This window comes from Mesoplodon densirostris, chromosome 4 (assembly GCF_025265405.1).
Source record: "Mesoplodon densirostris isolate mMesDen1 chromosome 4, mMesDen1 primary haplotype, whole genome shotgun sequence".
Classification (NCBI taxonomy): domain Eukaryota; kingdom Metazoa; phylum Chordata; class Mammalia; order Artiodactyla; family Ziphiidae; genus Mesoplodon; species Mesoplodon densirostris.
Window position 1 is genome coordinate 36,671,977 of NC_082664.1, and position 18,068 is coordinate 36,690,044.

At 36.1% G+C, this 18,068-nt stretch overlaps 1 protein-coding gene across 3 annotated transcripts in view; it reads right to left on the reverse strand.

The window, feature by feature from the left end:
• GPHN (gephyrin) overlaps positions 1-18,068 on the reverse strand; it is a 609,285-nt gene that overhangs the window by 385,167 nt on the left and 206,050 nt on the right. The window lies entirely within an intron of this gene.

An 18,068-nucleotide genomic window follows, 5' to 3' on the forward strand; every position in this document is an offset into this window, starting at 1 on the left:
AAAAACAACCATTTTGTACTCAGGTTTTCCATATAGTAGTTTAAAAAGGTAGACAGTGAATGACTACTGAAAGAGGAAACATAAGTTAGATTTTTAACCATAATTAAACTTCTCTTATCGATGGTTTTAATGATGCTCAAACTGTCACTTTTACTGATAGATTCTGTCACAACTAAGATGTATCAAGAACAATAGCAGACATTTCTATTTTCATGGCATCATGAAACACAGCTATGTTTAGAATACCTATCAATTTAACATACCATCAGTATTCTATAGTTTTGCACTCAGGAAGACTGATTCCAAATTTCATGTTCTTTCCCTTACAACACACTGCTTTCCTCACTAAAGGAATCATTCTAGAGGTAGAGTGCTCTTTTACTCTAATCAATATATAAAAGGTGGTATTACATTGGCAGTAACACTAGTAGTTATAATAGTAATATTACCACTAGTAGTATACTGAGTATTTACTATATGGTAAGCATTAAATTGTCAGGTTTTATATGTTTTGTTCTCATTTAACTCTCATAACCTATAATAAGAATTATGAAAAAAAAGAGATAAGCAATTTTTCAAAGGTCCCACAACTAGGAGTGGCAGACTGGGCTTAATAACTCACTTCCAGAAACTGATAAGCAAATTCTAAAATTCATATGGAAATTCAAGGAACACATAATATTCAAAAAATCTTGAAAAGAAGAAAGTTGGAGGAGTTACACTTTCTGATTTCAAGTCACTACAGATCTACAATAATCAAGACAATGTGGAGCTGGCGTAAGGATAGACATATAAAGCAATAGGGTACAACTGAAAGTCCGGAAACAAACATCACATTTATGGTCAACTGTTTTTGTTTTCCTTTTTATTTTATTGTAATAAATATAGTTAACATTTTAACCATTTTTAAGTGTACAACTAAGTGACAATTACATTCATAATGATGTGCAAGCATAATTACTATCTATTTCCAAAACTTATCCATAACTTAAACAGAAACTCTGTAATCATTAAGGAATAACTCCTAATTTTCCCCTTCCCCCAGGCCCTGGTAACTCCTAAACACCATTGTCTTTATGAATTTGACTACTTTAGGAAACTCACATAGAGGAATCATACAGTATCTGTCCTTTTGTGTCTGGCAAATTTCACTCAGCATAGTTTTCAAGCTTTATCCACATGGTAGCATGTATCAGAACTTCATTCCAGTTTTATGACTGTATAATATCCCATTGCATGTATATACCACATTAGTTTACCCATTCATCTGTTAATGGACATTTAGATTGTTTCAATTTTTTGGCTACTGTAAACAATGCTGCAATAAACATTAGCATACAATATCTGAATCTCTCTTTTCAGTTCTTTTGGGTACGTACCTAGGAAGTGGAATTACTCAAACATATGGTAATTCCATGTTTAGCATTTGAAGGACTGCCAAACAGTTTTCCACAGTGGTTGTACGATTTTACACTACCACCAAGAATGCATGACGGTTCCAATTTATCCACATCTTCAACAATACTTGTTATTCCATTTTTTTAATGGCTACCCTAATAGGTGTAAACTGGTAACTCATAGTTTTGAGACTCGCATTTCCCTAATAAGCAGTGATACAGAGCATGAGTCCCCAACCCAGGAAACGGTGGGCAAGCGATGGGCAAGTGACTAAAGCTTCATCTGCCGCTCCCTGTCCCTCAAATTACCACCTGAACCATCCCGCCCCGCCCCATCAGTGGAAAAATTGTTTTACATAAAACCAGTCCCAGGTGACAAAAAGGTTGGGGACCACTGCCACAGAGCATCTTTTCGTGTTCTTATTGGCCATTTGTATATCTTCTCTAAAGAAATATCTATTCAAGTGTTCTGGCAATTTTTAAATTGGGCTGTTTGTCTTTTTGCTGTTGAGTTGTAAGAGTTTTTCATATATTCTGGATATTTAACTGTTACCTAAGATATTATTTCCAAATATTTTCTCTCGTTCTGTAGGCTGTCTTTTAAAGTTCTTGATAATACTTTGATGCACAAAAACTTTTAATTTTGGTGCCGCACTATTTATGTATTTTTTTCTTTTCATGCTCACCTTACTGGTGTCATGCATAAGAATCCATTGCCAAATTCAAGGTCTTGAAGATTTAGCCTTATGTTTTCTTCAAAGTGTTTTATAGTTTTAGTTCTTCTATTTAGAACACTGATCTGTTTTGAGTTCATGTTTGAATATGGTGTGAGGTATGGGTTCAAGTTAATTCTTTTCCATGTGGAAATCCAATCATTTAGCAACACTTGTTGACAAGCTTTTTCTTTCCCAAAGCTGTTGTCAAAGCTTTGACTTAGCACCCTTGTCTAAAATGAATTTTCCAAAGATATGGGTTTATTTCTGGATCCTTAATTTTATTCAATTGGTCTATAGGTCTATTTTTTTGTGGTTCTCGGCACAGAAGTCTTTTACCACATTGGTTAAATGTATTCCTGGGCATTTATTTTCAGATGCTATTTTAAATGGCATAACTTTTAATTTCCTTTTCAGATTGTTTATTGCCAGTGTATAGAAACAAGTGATTTTCGAGTGTTGATCTTGTACCCTGTAACTTTGCTGAACTTGTTTATTTTTTTTTAATTTATTTATTTTATTTAATTTTGGCTGTGTTCAGTCTTTGCTGCTGCACACAGGCCTTCTCTAGTTGCAGCGAGCAGGAGCTACTCTTCATTGTGGTGCGTGGGCTTCTCCTGTTGAAGATCATGGGCTCTAGACGCGTGGGCTAAAGTAGCTGTGGCATGCAGGGTCAGTAGCGGTGCCTTGAGGGCTCTAGAGCACAGGCTCAGTAGTTGTGGTGAATGGTCTTAGTTGCTGCACAGCATGTGGGATCTTCCCGGAGCAGGGACCAAACCCGTGTCCCCTGCATTGGTAGGCAGATTCTTAACCACTGAGCCACCAGGGAAGTCCCTGAACTTGTTTATTGACTCTAGTAACTTTCTTGTGGATTATCTATATACAGGATCATATTATCTGTGAATAGAGATAGATTTACTTCTCACTTAACAGGCTGGATGCCTTTTATTTCTTGTCCTTGTCTAAATACTCTGGCTAGAACTTCCAGTGCAATGTTCAATATCAGTGGTGAAAGTAGTTATCTTTGTCTTGTTCCAGATATAAAAAGAAAGCTTTCCATTTTTCACAGTTGAACATGGCGTTAGTTGTGGGGTTTTCACAAATGCCTTTTATCAGGTTAAGGAAGTTCCCTTCTGTTCCTAGTTTTCTGAGTGTTTTTACCATGAAAGTATGCTGGATTTTTGTTAAATGCTTTCTCTGTGTCAAATGAGATGATCATGTGGTTTTCTGCTTTTCAATCTTTCTATTAATGTGGTATTATTGCAGTGATTAATTTTCTTATATTGAACTACGCTTGAACACCTGGGGTAATCTCACTTGGTCACTGTGTATAATTCTTTTAATATGTGGTTGCATTCAATGTCTTAATACTTTCCTATTTTGCATCTATATTCATAAGGGTTATTACTCTATAATTTTTCTTTCTTCTGATGTCTTTATCTGGCTTTGGTAGCAAGATAATTCTGGCCTCATTGAATGAGTTAGAAAGTATTTTCTCCTCTTCTGTTTTATGGAAGAGTTTGAAAAGCATAATGTTAAATCTTTAAATGTTTGGAATAATTTACCAGTGAAGTAATCTGGTCCTAGACTTTTCTTTGGTGGGAGATTCTTTATTTTTTTTTTTGTAATTAATTTTATTGGAGTATAGTTGTTTTACAATCTTCTGTTTGGTGGGAGGTTTTTAATTGTTGAAAATCTGTTTACTTGTTACAGATCTGTTGAGACTTTCTATTTATTTTTATGGCAGTTTAGGTAATTCACATGCTTCTCAGAATTTGTCTATTTCATCTAGGTTACCAAATTTGTTGGCATACAACAGTTTACAGGATTTTTTATAATCATTTTTATTTCTGTAAGGTCAGTAGTAATATTCATATCTTTATTTCTGATTTGTTTTTCTGCTTTCTCTTTTTCTTAATCAATCTAGCTAATGGTTTGTCAATTTTGTTAATTTTTTCAGAGAACAAGGTTTTGCTTTTGTTGACTCTGTACTGTTTTTCTATTCTCTATTTAGCTCCACCTTAATCCTTATTATTTTCTTCCTTGATCTTTTCTTTTTTCCCTGCTTCCCTCCCTTCGTTACTTAATTGTCTTATGTATTTAAGCTGATTTTTTTTTCTTTTTTTTGTAGTGAATCATTTTAATTCCCTTGTCATTTTCTGTTTTACATCTTTTAGGTATTTTTTTGGTGGTTACCATGGGGAATACATTTAATATTCTAAATTTATAGCAACCTAGTTGATTGATAACAACTTAAATCAGCATACGAAATGTCTGCTCCTATACAGGGCTATCCTCCTACTTTTATGTTGTTGTCATAGCTAAGTTTGCTAGTTTTGGAGTTAGTTTTCTCTTTTTCTCTAGTCCTTCAGGGTATAAAGTAGTGTATTTATCGAGGATGTTTCTTTCTTTTTGATGTGGACATTTATAGCTATATATTTCCCTCTGAAGAGTGCTTCCACTGCATCCCGTAAGTATTGGTATGCTGTGTTTTTGTTTACATTTGTCTCAAGGTATTTTCTAATTAACCTTGTGATTTCTTTTTGAACCACTGGTTAATAGTGAACTGTATAATTTCCATATATTGTGAATTTTCTAGTTTCCCTCCATTGTTGTTTGCTAGCTTCTTTCCAATGTGGCCAGAGAAAATACTTTGAATGATTTCAATCCTTTAAAATTTACTGAGACATTTTTATTGTGGCCTAACATTTGGCTTATCCTATAAAATGTTCCAGGTCTTCTTTTGTGTATTATCAGCAATTCCCTTTGGAAACATGACTGTGCTTGTGACTGTTAACTTATTGTTAGAATTAAATGTGATAATAGATTTATTTCCTTAATGCAATTTCCTTTAACAGGCTTCTAATTATATGACTTTTCTGAATGAATTAATCTATGTAATAAAAATAAAGGAATCTGTAGATAGTGATTATTGCCATTACTGGAACAGTTCCAGAAAAAAATTATTGGTCCAAATTCATTAGGAATAGAAATATTTAAAGGTAATTCAAAGTTGCTCAGAAATATTTTAATTTTCTCCCCAACTCGAATCTGCTTCTTCTACAGTTCTCCCCAGTTTTTGTTATGGTAAATGTTAATTGATCCAGTAGTCCATGTCATGAGTGTGGAAATCTTTCAAATGCCTTTATCTTTCTCACTCCCTACAACAAGTAATAACAGTCAAATTTTTATTGGCCATAATTTATCTGGAAAATAGCCATTCTTCCATTTCCATTTCAGTACTTTAAGATTGTATCATTTCTAACCACAGTTTTAGTAGTATCCTCGCCACAGTTGTAACAAGCCATATCTTTCTAAAATGTAATTCTTCTCATGTCACATCCTTATTAATGGATAATACCTTAAGAAGTGATGAGAATTCCCCTTATAAACTCGACTCCTCAGTCCATTTCTTGTTTCAGTTCCTGTAACCCTTTCACAGTACCTCTTCATTCTAGCCATGCCCAATTGTCACTAGTTTCATAAATGCTTTATGCCTCTCTATTACCTGTATCTTGAATGCTCTTCTACACCCACAAAATTCCATATCAACCTTCAGGAGTCAAACAGCACTTTGAGAACACTTACACAAACTCTGGAAGCAGAAATAAGCACCTCCTCTACTGTGAATAGTGCCTTACTCACATGTGCATTATAGCTTTTATCCTACTATTATAATTATCTGTTTAGAGAACTATCTTCTCCACTAGATTATGAAGGTACAGATTCTATTTTAAATTACTTTCTACACTTGGCAAATAGTGAGTACTTAAAGCTTGATAAAGCAGCACGCATTTGGTAAATTAATGAGAGAGGTTAGAGGAGCCAGAAGTGAATTTTCACCAAGATCTTAAACAAAATCTTTTTTAAGAGAAGTATCTCCAGATTTTCAGATCAAGATGGCTGAATGGGAGAATGCACGAACACACCAAAAATACAACTACATTACTACAGGAGACAGGTCCAAAAGATCTTGCTTTATGTCAGATAGTGTTCTGCCTATGTTTTCTTCTAAGAGTTTTATACTATCTAGCCTTACATTTAGGTCTTTAATCCATTTTGAGTTTATTTTTGTGTGTGGTGTTAGGAAGTGTTCTAATTTCTTTCTTTTACATGTAGCTATCCAGTTTTCCCAGCACCACTTACTGAAGAGACAGTGTTTTCTCCATTGTATATTCTTGCCTCCTTTGTCATAGATTAGTTGACCACAGGTGCGTGGGTTTATCTCTGGACTTTCTATCCTGTTTCTTTCACCTGTATTTCTGTTTTTGTGCCAGTACCATACAGTTTTGATTACTGTAGCTTTGTAGTATAGGCTGAAGTCAGGGAGCCTGATTCCTTACACTCCGTTGTGCTTTCTCAAGATTGCTTTGGCTATTTGGGGTCTTTCAGGTTTCCATACAAATTGTAAAACTTTTTGTTCTAGTTCTGGGAAAATACCATTGGTAACTTGATAGGGATTACATTGAATATGTAGATTGCTTTGGGTACTACAGTCATTTTGATACTGTTAATTTTTCCAATCCAAGAATATGGTATTTCGCTCCATCCGTTTGTGTCACCTTTGATTTCTTTCACCAGTATCTTATAGTTATCCAAGTACAGGTCTTTTGCTTTCTTAGATAGGTTTATTCCTAGGTATTTTATTCTTTTTGATGTGGTGGTAAGTGGGATTGTTTCCTTAATTTACCTTTTATTCTTCTACACTGTTGGTGGAAATGTGAATTGGTACAGCCACTATGGAGAATAGTATGGAGGTTCCTTAATAAACTAAAAATAGAACTACCCTATGATCCAGGAATCCCCCTCCTGGGCATATTCCCAGAGAAAACCATAATTCGAAAAGATACATACACCCCATTGTTCTCTGCAGCACTATTTACAACAGCCAGGACATTGAAGCAAGCTAAATGTCCATCAACAGAGGAATGGATAAAGAAGATGTGGTACATATATACAATGGAGTATTACTTAGCCATAAAAAAGAACAAAATAATGCCATTTGCAGCAACATGGGTGGACCTAGAGACTGTCATACTGAGTGAGGTCACACAGAGAAAGACAAATATGATATCGCTTGTATGTGGAATCTAAATAAAAAGGTAAAAATGAACTTATTTACAAAACAGAAATAGAGTCACAGATGTAGAAAACAATCTTATGGTTACCAAGGGGAAAAGGAGGGAAGGGATAAATTGGGAGATTGGGATTGACATATACATACTATTATATATAAAATAGATAACTAATACGGACCTACTGTATAGCACAGGGAACTCTACTCAATACTCTTTAATGACCTATATGGGAAAAGAATCTGAAAAAGAAAGGATATATATATATGTATAACTGATTAACTTCTCTGTACAGCAGAAAGTAACATTATAAATCAACTACACTCCAATTAAAAAAATACATCTACATGAGGAACAATTCTCACTAAAAAGCAACTGAAAATTGGCATAAAGACTCCTGTCCAACTAAGGTTGTAAGACAGATCCACAGGGAATCAGGCAGCAAGGGAAGTGATCAGGTGACCCTTGGGAGGGGAGTCAGAGGAAAAGGGAGATTACAGGGGTGGAGAATTTCCCTGGAGAGTGGTTCCAGCCACATATTAGGTGCCCTAGCATTGGAGTCTGACACAGGGAAGATAAGCCCCCTTGGCTGGTCGAGCTCTGCTGCGACTAACAGGAGGGCTGTCGGCAGCACGGACTTCATTTGTGAGGAGTGAACCAGCACTGGCTTGTTCCCACGGCAGAACAGAGAGGGAGAATTAGGACTGCATGAGTGGCTACACAGTTTCCCACAACACCCCCAGCATGCACCCCAGCCCGAGCTGAGCTAATGCTGCAGCCATGCTTATTTCACCTCAGAGCTCCACAATGGAGTGACAGCTGCCACAACTGGGAAGGTTCATCTGTGGGAGGCAGAGGTGACTCGGACCTGGGCAGTGTCTGAGCACAGCATGGTGGCCAATGCTGGTGCTTACCGAGAAAGCTTATCAGAAGCAACCCTGATCTCTGACACTGGCCAGACTTCACAGCCTGCATCCTGATACACATCAAGAGACCAGGTGGGCTCTACCTGCCTGGCGGCACAGCCCTACAACATTACAGGGTTAGTGGAGACTGCGGAGGAGTGTGTGGCTGCAGGGGGAAATGGTGACACAGATGCAGCAGGGGCTGTCATCGCAGGCAGCAAATCGGAGGTAGTATAAAACTCTGTGGCCAACCTGCAGAAGCCCATGCTCCATCATGAGCCCAGAGCCTGCAAGGCCGCTGTTGGTGCAGCACTGCTCTCCTGGGGCAAGGATGCCAGGTACTGAAAGAGCAGAGAGCACATATTTTAAGGAAACAAATCCAGCTCGTAATCAACATTCAGGGCTTCTGCTCCTTAAACTTGGGATCCAACCCCACCCCCAATAGGGCAGAGAGGGACAATGAGTAGAGGGGAAGCACTGCCTTACAGTTAGCTCTGGCCCTATCCCTTCATCTCCAGCCCTATTCACTACCAAGGTGATAGCTGCCCCAACACCCTGAGGAAAGGTGTCACTTCTGTTCATGTGATATCCAGCTCTCTCACGAAAGGCACCAGGCACACACAGACTGTATAGGGACACTTCCACATAGGGACATTCTTTCAAGACCGCAATAGTTAACTGTTTTACCTAAATTCATAGTGACAAAAAAATGAAAAAAAAATAGGGATTTGTTTCAATTGAAAGAGCAACAGAAAACCTCTGAAAAAAAAATGAAACAGAAATAAACAATTTACCAGATAAAGAATTAAAAGGCATCCAAATTCGAAGGGAAGAGGTAAAACTGTCACTATTTGCAGGTGACATAATACTTTATATAGAAAACCCTCAAGTCTCCAAAAAAAGCTCTTAGAACTAACAAATGTATTCAGTAAAGCTGTAGAATATAAGATTAACATACAGAAATCTGTTGCTTTTCTATATACCAATAATGAACTATCAGAAAGAGAAAGCAAAAAAAAAAATTCCCTTTAAAATCACATCAAGAAGAATAAGACACACAGCAATAAACTTAACCAAGGAGGTGAAAGATCTATACTCTAAAAACTATAAGCCACTGATGAAGGAAACTGAAGATGATACCAAAAATATGGAAAGATATCCCATGTTCATGGATTGGAAGAATACTGTTAAACTGTCCATACTACTCAAGGCAATAGATTGATTGAATGCAATCCCTATGCAAATAAATACTCATGACATTTTTCACAGAACTAGAACAAATCATTCTAAAATTTATATTGAAAAACAAAAGGCCCAGAATTGCCAGAGCAAGCTTGAGAAAAAAGAACAAAGCTGGAGGTATCATGCTCCCTGACTTCACACTACATTAAAAAGTTACAGTAGGGCTTCCCTGGTGGTGCAGTGGTTGAGAGTCCGCCTGCCGATGCAGGGGACATGGGTTCATGCCCTGGTCTGGGAAGATCCCACATGCCGCAGAGCAGCTGGGCCCGTGAGCCATGGCCGCTGAGCCTATGCGTCTGTAGCCTGTGCTCCACAATGGGAGAGGCCGCAACAGTGAGAGGCCCGCGTACCGCAAAAAAAAAAAAAAAAAAAAAGTTACAGTAACCAAAACAGCATAGTACTGGCACAAAAAGAGACAGATCAACTGAACAAAATAGAGAGCCCTGACAAATAGAGATAAACTGACAAACTTATGGTCAATTAATCTGTAACAAAGGGGGCAAGAATATACAATGCAGGAAAGATAATTCAATAAGTGGTGCTGTAAAAACTAGATAGCTACATGTAAAAAAATGAGATTAGAACATTTCTTAACAACATCTACAAAAATAAACTCCAAAGGAGTAAAGACCTAAATGTAATACCTAAAACCATACAACTCCTAGAGGAGAATATAGTCAGAACACTCTTTGACCTAAATCACAGCAATATTTTTTTTTAGATATGTCTCCTAAGGGAAAAGAAAAGCAAAAATAAACAAGTAAGACCTTAATTAAAATTAAGTTAATTTTAATTAACTTAAAACCTTTTGCATAGCAAAGGAAGCCATCAACAAAATGAAAAGACAACATACTGAACAGGAGACAATACCAAATGACATGCACAATAAGAGGTTAATATCCAAAATACATAAACAGCTCATACAACTAAAAATTTTAAAAAATCCAGTATAAAAAATAAACAGAAGATACAAACTGACATTTTTCTAAAGAAGACAGATAGCTAACAGACACATGAAAAGATGCTCAAGATCACTAATTATTAGAGAAACGCAAATCAAAACCACAATGAGATAGCAATTCACATCTGTCAGATTGGCTAACATCAAAAAGTATACAAGTAACAAATGTTGGCGAAGATGTGAAGAAAAGGAAACTTTTGCACAGTTTGTGGGAATGTAAATAGGTATAGCCATTATGGAAAATAATACAGAAAAAACTAAAAATAGAATAATCATATGATTCAGCAATTCCACTTCTGGGTCTATATATGAAGAAACTGAAAACATTAATTTAAAAAGATACATGGGGCCTCCCTGGTGGCGCACTGGTTGAGAGTCCGCCTGCCGATGCAGGGGATACGGGTTCGTGCCCCGGTCTGGGAGGATCCCGTGTGCCGCGGAGTGGCTGGGCCCGTGAGCCATGGCCGCTGAGCCTGCGCGTCCGGAGCCTGTGCTCCGCAGCGGGAGAGGCCACAGCAGTGAGAGGCCCGCATACCGCAAAAAGAAAAAATAAATAAATAAATAAAAATAAAAAGATACATGCACCACAATATTTATAGCAGCATTATTTACAATAGCCAAGATATGGAAGCAAACTAAGTGCCCAAAAACAGATGAATGGATGAAGAATATATGGTAACTATATATACAATGGAATATTACCCAGGCATTAAAAAAATGAAATCTGCCATTTGCAACAATGAGGATATACCTAGACAGTGTTATACTTAGTGAAATAAGTCAGAAAGAGAAAGACAAATCCTCTATATTATCCGTAATGTGGAACCTAAAACATAACTGAAATGAATGTGTATAACAAAACAGAAATAGACTCATAAACAAAGAGAACAAACTAGTAGTTACCAGTGAGGAGAGGGAAAGAGAGAAGGATAAGATAGCCTCAGTTACCAGAGGGTAAGAAGCAGAAGAAAGAAGAACTACACTCCTGCAGCCTTTGGAGTGAAAACCACATTCACAGAAAGACAGACAAAATGAAAAGGCAGAGGGCAATGTACCAGATGAGGAACAAGATGAAACCCCAGGAAAACAAATGAAGTGGAGATAGGCAACCTTCCAGAAAAAGAATTCAGAATAATGATAGTGAAGATGACCCAGGACCTTGGAAAATGAATGGAGGCAAACATCGAGAAGATGCAAGAAATGTTTAACAAAGACCTAGAAGAATTAAAGAACAAAAAAACAGAGATAAACAATACAATAAATGAAATGAAAAATACACCAGAAGGAATCAGTAGCAGAATAACTGAGGCAGAAGAATGGATAAGCGACCTGGAAGACAGAATGGTGGAATTCACTGCCGCGAAGGAGAAAAAAGAAAAAAGAATGAAAAGAAATGAAGCCAGCCTAAGAGACCTCTGGGACAATATTAAACACACCAACATTCGCATTATAGGGGTCCCAGAAGGAGAAGAGAGGGAGAAAGGACCCGAGAAAATATCTGAAGAGATTATAGTCGAAAACTTCCCTCACATGGGAAAGGAAATAGCCACCCATGTCCAGGAAGTGCAGAGAGTCCCAGGCAGGATAAACCCAAGGAGAAAAATGCTGAGACACACAGTAATCAAACTGAATAAAATTAAAGACAAAGAAAATTATTAAAAGCAACAAGGGAAAAACGAAAAATAACATACAAGGGAACGCCCATAAGGTTAACAGATGATTTCTTGGCAGAAACTCTACAAGCCAGAAGAGAGTGGCAAGATATATTTAAAGTGATGAAAGGGAAGAACCTACAAACAAGATTATATTCTACCCGGCAAGGATCTCCTTCAGATAGGACAGAAAAACCAAAAGCTTTACAGACAAGCAAAAGCTAAGAAAATTCAGCACCACCGTAGTGGCTCTACAACAAATGCTAAAGAAACTTCTCTAAGCAGAAAACAGAAGAAAAGAACAGGACCTACAAAAACAAACTCAAAACAATTAAGAAAATGGTAATAGGAACATACATATGGATAATTACCTTAAATGTGAATGGATTAAATGCTCCAACCAAAAGACACAGGCTCGCTGAATGGATAAAAAAATAAGACCCAACTATATGCTGTCTACAAGAAAACCACTTGAGACCTAGCGACACGTACAGACTGAAAGTGAGGGAATGGAAAAAGGTATTCCACACAAATGGAAATCAAAACAAGGCTGGAGTAGCAATACTCGTATCAGATAAAATAGACTTTAAAATAAAGAATGTTACAAGAAACAAGGAAGGACGCTACATAATGATCAAAGAATCAATCCAAGAAGATATAACAATTATAAATATATATGCACCAAACATAGGAGCACCTCAATACATAAGGCAAACGGTAACTGCTATAAAAGAGGAAATTGACAGTAACACAATAATAGTGGGGGGACTTTAACACCTCACTTACACCAAAGGACAAATCATCCAGACAAAAAATTAATAAGGAAACACAAGCTTTAAATAACACAATAGACCAGATAGATTTCACTGAGATTTATAGGACATTCCATCTGAAAACAGCAGGTTACACTTTCTTCTCAAGTGCAAAGGAAACATTCTCCAGGACAGATCACATCTTGGGTCACAAATCAAGCCTTGGTAAATTTAAGAAAACTGAAATCATATCAAGCATCTTTTCTGACCACAATGCTATGAGATTAGAAATAAATTACAGGGGAAAAAAATGTAAAAAAACCCCACAAACACATGGAGGCTAAACAATACGATACTAAATAACCAAGAGATCACTGAAGAAATCAAAGAGGAAATCAAAAAATACCTAGAGACAAATAAAAACAAAAACACGACGATCCAAAACCTATGGGATGCAGCAAAAGCAGTTCTAAGAGCGAAGTTTATAGCAATACAACCCTACCTCAAGAAACAAGAAAATTATCAAATAAACAATCTAACCTTACACCTAAAGGAACTAGAGAAAGAACAACAAACAAAACCCAAAGATAGTAAAAGGAATGAAATCATAACGATCAGCGCAGAAATAAATGAAATAGAAACAAAGAAGACAATAGCAAAGATCAAAAAAAACTAAAAGCTGGTTCTTTGGGAAGATAAACAAAACTGATAAACCTTTAGCCAAACTCATCAAGAAAAGGAGGGAGAGGACTCAAATCAAGAGAATTATAAATGAAAAAGGAGAAGTTACAATGGACGCCACAGAAATACAAAGCATCATAAGAGACCAGTATAAACAACTCTATGCCAATAAAATGGACAACCTGGAACAAATGGACAAATTCTTGGAAAGGTATAACCTTCCACGACTGAACCAGGAAGAAACAGAAAATAGGAACAGACCAATCACAAGTACTGAGATTGAAACTGTGATTAAAAACCTTCCAACAAACAAAAGCCCAGGACCAGCTGGCTTAACAGGTGAATTTTATCAAGCTTTTAGAGAAGAGCTAGCACTCATCCTTCTCATACTCTTGCAAAAAATTTCAGAGGAAGGAACACTCTCAAACTCATTCTACGAGGCCACCATCACACTGATACCAAAACCAGAAAAGATAGTACAAAAAAAGAAAATTACAGAACAATATCACTGACGAATATAGATGCAAATATCCTCAACAAAATACTAGCAAACAGAATCCAATAACTGATTAAAAGGACCACACAACATGATCAAGTGGGGATTTATCCCAGGGATGCAAGGGTTCTTCAATATACACAAATCAATCAATGTGATACACCATATTAACAAATTGAAGAATAAAAACCAGATGATCATCTCAATAGATGCAGAAAAGGGTTTTGACAAAATTCAACACCCATTTCTGATAAAAACTTTCCAAGAAGTGGGCAGTGAGGGAAACTACCTCAACATAATTAAGGCCAGATACGACAAACCCACAGCAAACATCATTCTCAATGGTGAAAAACTGAAAGCATTTCCTCTAAGATCAGGAGCAAGACAAGGATGTCCACTCTCGCCACTATTATTCAACATAGTTTTGGAAGTCCTAGGCATGGCAATCAGAGATGAAAAGCAAATAAAAGGAATACAAATTGGAAAAGAAGACGTAAAACTGTCAATCTTTGCAGATGACATGATACTATACATGGAGAATCCTAAAGATGCCACCAGAAAACTACTAGAGCTAATCAATGAACTTGGTAAAGTTGCAGGATACAAAATTAATGCACAGAAATCACTAACAATGAAAGATGAGAAAGAGAAGTTAAGGAAACAATCCCATTTACCACTGCAATAAAGAGAATAAAATACCTAGGAATAAACCTACCGAAGGAGGTAAAAGACCTGTACTCAGAAAACTATAAGACACTGAGGAAAGAAATCAACATCAACAGATGGAGGGAAATACCATGCTCTTGGATTGGAAGAATCAATATTGTGAAAATGACTATACCACCCAAAGCAATCTACAGATTCAATGCAATCCCTATCAAATTACCAATGGCACTTTTTACAAAACTAGAGAAAAATCTTAAAATTTGTATGGAGACACAAAAGGCCCAGAATAGCCAAAGCAATCTTGAGGGGGAAAAAAAACGGAGCTGGAGGAATCATACTCCCTGACTTCAGACTATACTACAGAGCTATGGTAATCAAAACAGTATGGTACTGGCCCATAAACAGAAATATAGATCAGTGGAACAGGATAGAAAGCCCAGAGATAAGCCCACGCACCTATGGTCAACTAGTCTATGACAAAGGAGGCAAGGATATACAATAGAGAGAAGACAGTTTCTTCAGTAAGTGGTGCTGGGAAAACTGGACAGCTACATGTAAAAGAATGAAATTAGAACACTCCCTAACATCATACACAAAAATAAACTCAAAATGGATTAAAGACATAAATCTAAGACCAGACACTATATTTTCTTAGAGGAAAACACAGGAAGAACACTCTTTGACGTACATCACAGCAAGATCTTTTTTGACCCACCTCCTACAGTCATGGAAATAAAAACAAACAAATGGGACCTAATGAAACTTAAAAGCTTTTGCACAGCAAAGGAAAACTATAAACAAGACGAAAAGACAACCCTCACAATGGGAGAAAATATTTACAAACGAATCAACGGACAAAGGATTAATCTCCAAAATATATAAACAGCTCATCCAGCTCAATATTAAAAAAACAAACAGCCCAATCAAAAAATGGCAGAACACCTAAATAGACATTTCTCCAAACACATACAGATGGCCAAGAGGCACATGAAAAGCTGCTCAACATCACTAATTATTAGAGAAATGCAAATCAAAACTACAATGAGCTATTACCTCACACTGGTTAGAATGGGCATCATCAGAAAATCTACAAACAATAAGTGCTGTCGAGGGTGTGGAGAAAAGGGAACCATCTTGCACTGTTGCTGGGAATGTAAATTGATACAGCCACTATGGAGAACAGTCTGGAAGCTCCTTAAAAATCTGATTACCATATGACTGAGCAATCCCACTACTGGGCATATACCCAGAGAAAACCATAATTCAAAGACACATGCACCCCAATGTTCATTGCAGCACTATTTACAATAGCCAGGTCATGGAAGCAACCTAAATGCCCATCGACAGACGAATGGATAAAGAACACATAGTACATATATACAATGGAATATCACTCAGCCATAAACAGGAATGAAATTGGGTCATTCGCCAAGACGTGGATGGACTCAGAGACTGTCATACAGAGTGAAGTAAGTCAGAAAGAGAAAAACAAATATTGTATATTAATGAATATATGTGGAATCTGGAAAAATGGTACAGATGATCCAGTTTGCAAGGCAGAAATAGAGACACAGATGTAGAGAACAAACGTATGGACACCAAGCAGAGAAGGGAAGGTGTGGTGGTGGTGGGATGAATTGGAAGATTGGGTTTGACATATATACACTAATATGTATAAAACAGGTAACTAATAAGAACCTGCTGTATGAAAAAATAAAAATAAAATAAAATTCAAAAAAAGAACAGAGAAGAGAATAATACATGTGTGGAACACAGTAAAAAAAATGGCTATAAAAAATATAAAAAGAGAGAAGGATAATATAATGGTATGGGATTAATAGATACAAACTACTATGTATAAAAATAAATAAGCAGCAAGGCTATATTTTACAGTAGAGGAAAATATAGCCATTATTTTTTAATAACTTTAAATGGAGTGTTATCTATAAAAACATTGAACCACTATGCTGTACACATGAAACTAATATTACTTTGTTAATCAATTATATTTCAATAAAAAGTATTTTCTCTATTTTAATAATAATATACATTTGTGGTATGCACATTATGCACTTACTTCTTTTATAAAATAATTTTTACACACCTTAGTTTGAGCAGTGTTATATTCCTCAATGCTTTCAACTTGACTGAACAAGCAAGCACAATATCTTTAGAGATTTTCATAAGAAGCCAAATTACTGATTCATACATTAAACTTCAATGAATTAGTGTTCAAAAAATATCTCGGCCCTTGGCTTGGTTCTTGCCATTTGTAGAAGTTATCAGATGTCAGTTTAAAATTAAGTAACATTAATCTTATTTTTTTCCAGCAAGGGCACGTTGTCTAAATAATGCTAAACTTTTTAATCCCAACAGAAAGGTTCTTCTATTAAATATAAAAGTGAGACTACTAGTCCAACTTAATACACACATATTCAATAAATTCTATAAGTGGTTATTTTTAGAGCTTTCGATGCTTAAGGCTCTGTTGTGGCAAATAAAGTCCCTCTTCCAGCTCTAATTAAAATTCAAATCTAAAACTGCTTCAAGGGAGTTCCCTCGTGGTCCACTTGTTAAGACTGCCTTCCATTGCAGGGGGTGCAAGTTCAAACTCCTGTTCGGGGAGCTAAGATCCCACATGCCTTCTTGCCAAAAAACCAACATAAAGAACAGAAGCAATATTGTAACAAATTCAATAAAGACTTTAAAAATGGCCCACATCAAAAAAAATCTTGGAGAAAAAAATAAAACTGTTTCAAGTAATTATATCTCCTGGTAATGTGGTTTATTACTGATTTATTGTAAAATATACAATATTAAGAAAATGAATACTAAAATTATCAAATCAAGAAACTGGTAGTCTCTTTATTCAATTATATTTCTGTTATTGAATTGTTTTATTGATTCATTCAACAATCATTTCTTTCTAAAAATACTTTCAATGTATTGAAGTTTATTGAATGCTAGAAAATCAGTGGGTGCTGCAGAGACCTCAAAAAATTTGAAAAACCACCCTTCTCTAAAAAGTAAATTATTAATGTCTAGGTCCAATCATAATTGGTCACACATAATACAAAATACTAATGTATGCATCCATCTTTCAAAAATGGTTTCTTCGGACAGAAGTCTATAAACGAACAGTCCTTGGAGATACAACTTTACAAAAGTAAACCACTTTTGAGATTTTCCTAGATTTAAAAAAAATACACTTTTATGTCATTTTGAAATGCAGATACAATTTCTAAACGTGCTATTCAATAGAGTTTTTTTAAAAAGCAACAGTTTGGAAAGTGGATCTTAACAGGACAGTGATTAATTTTCTTAAGTCTGATATTTATGGTACTCAACTATGTCCATGTTATCAGTCTTTAGCATGTGCAATGTACATGTAAAGAAAAGATTGAGGAAAGAAAAAAATGTCCTTTGATTACAAAGGGCATGACATTAATTTTCTTAATGTGGCCAGCTATTAAATCATATCTAGAAAAAAACTGAATAAATGTAAACTCCTTGAGAGTAGGATGGAGA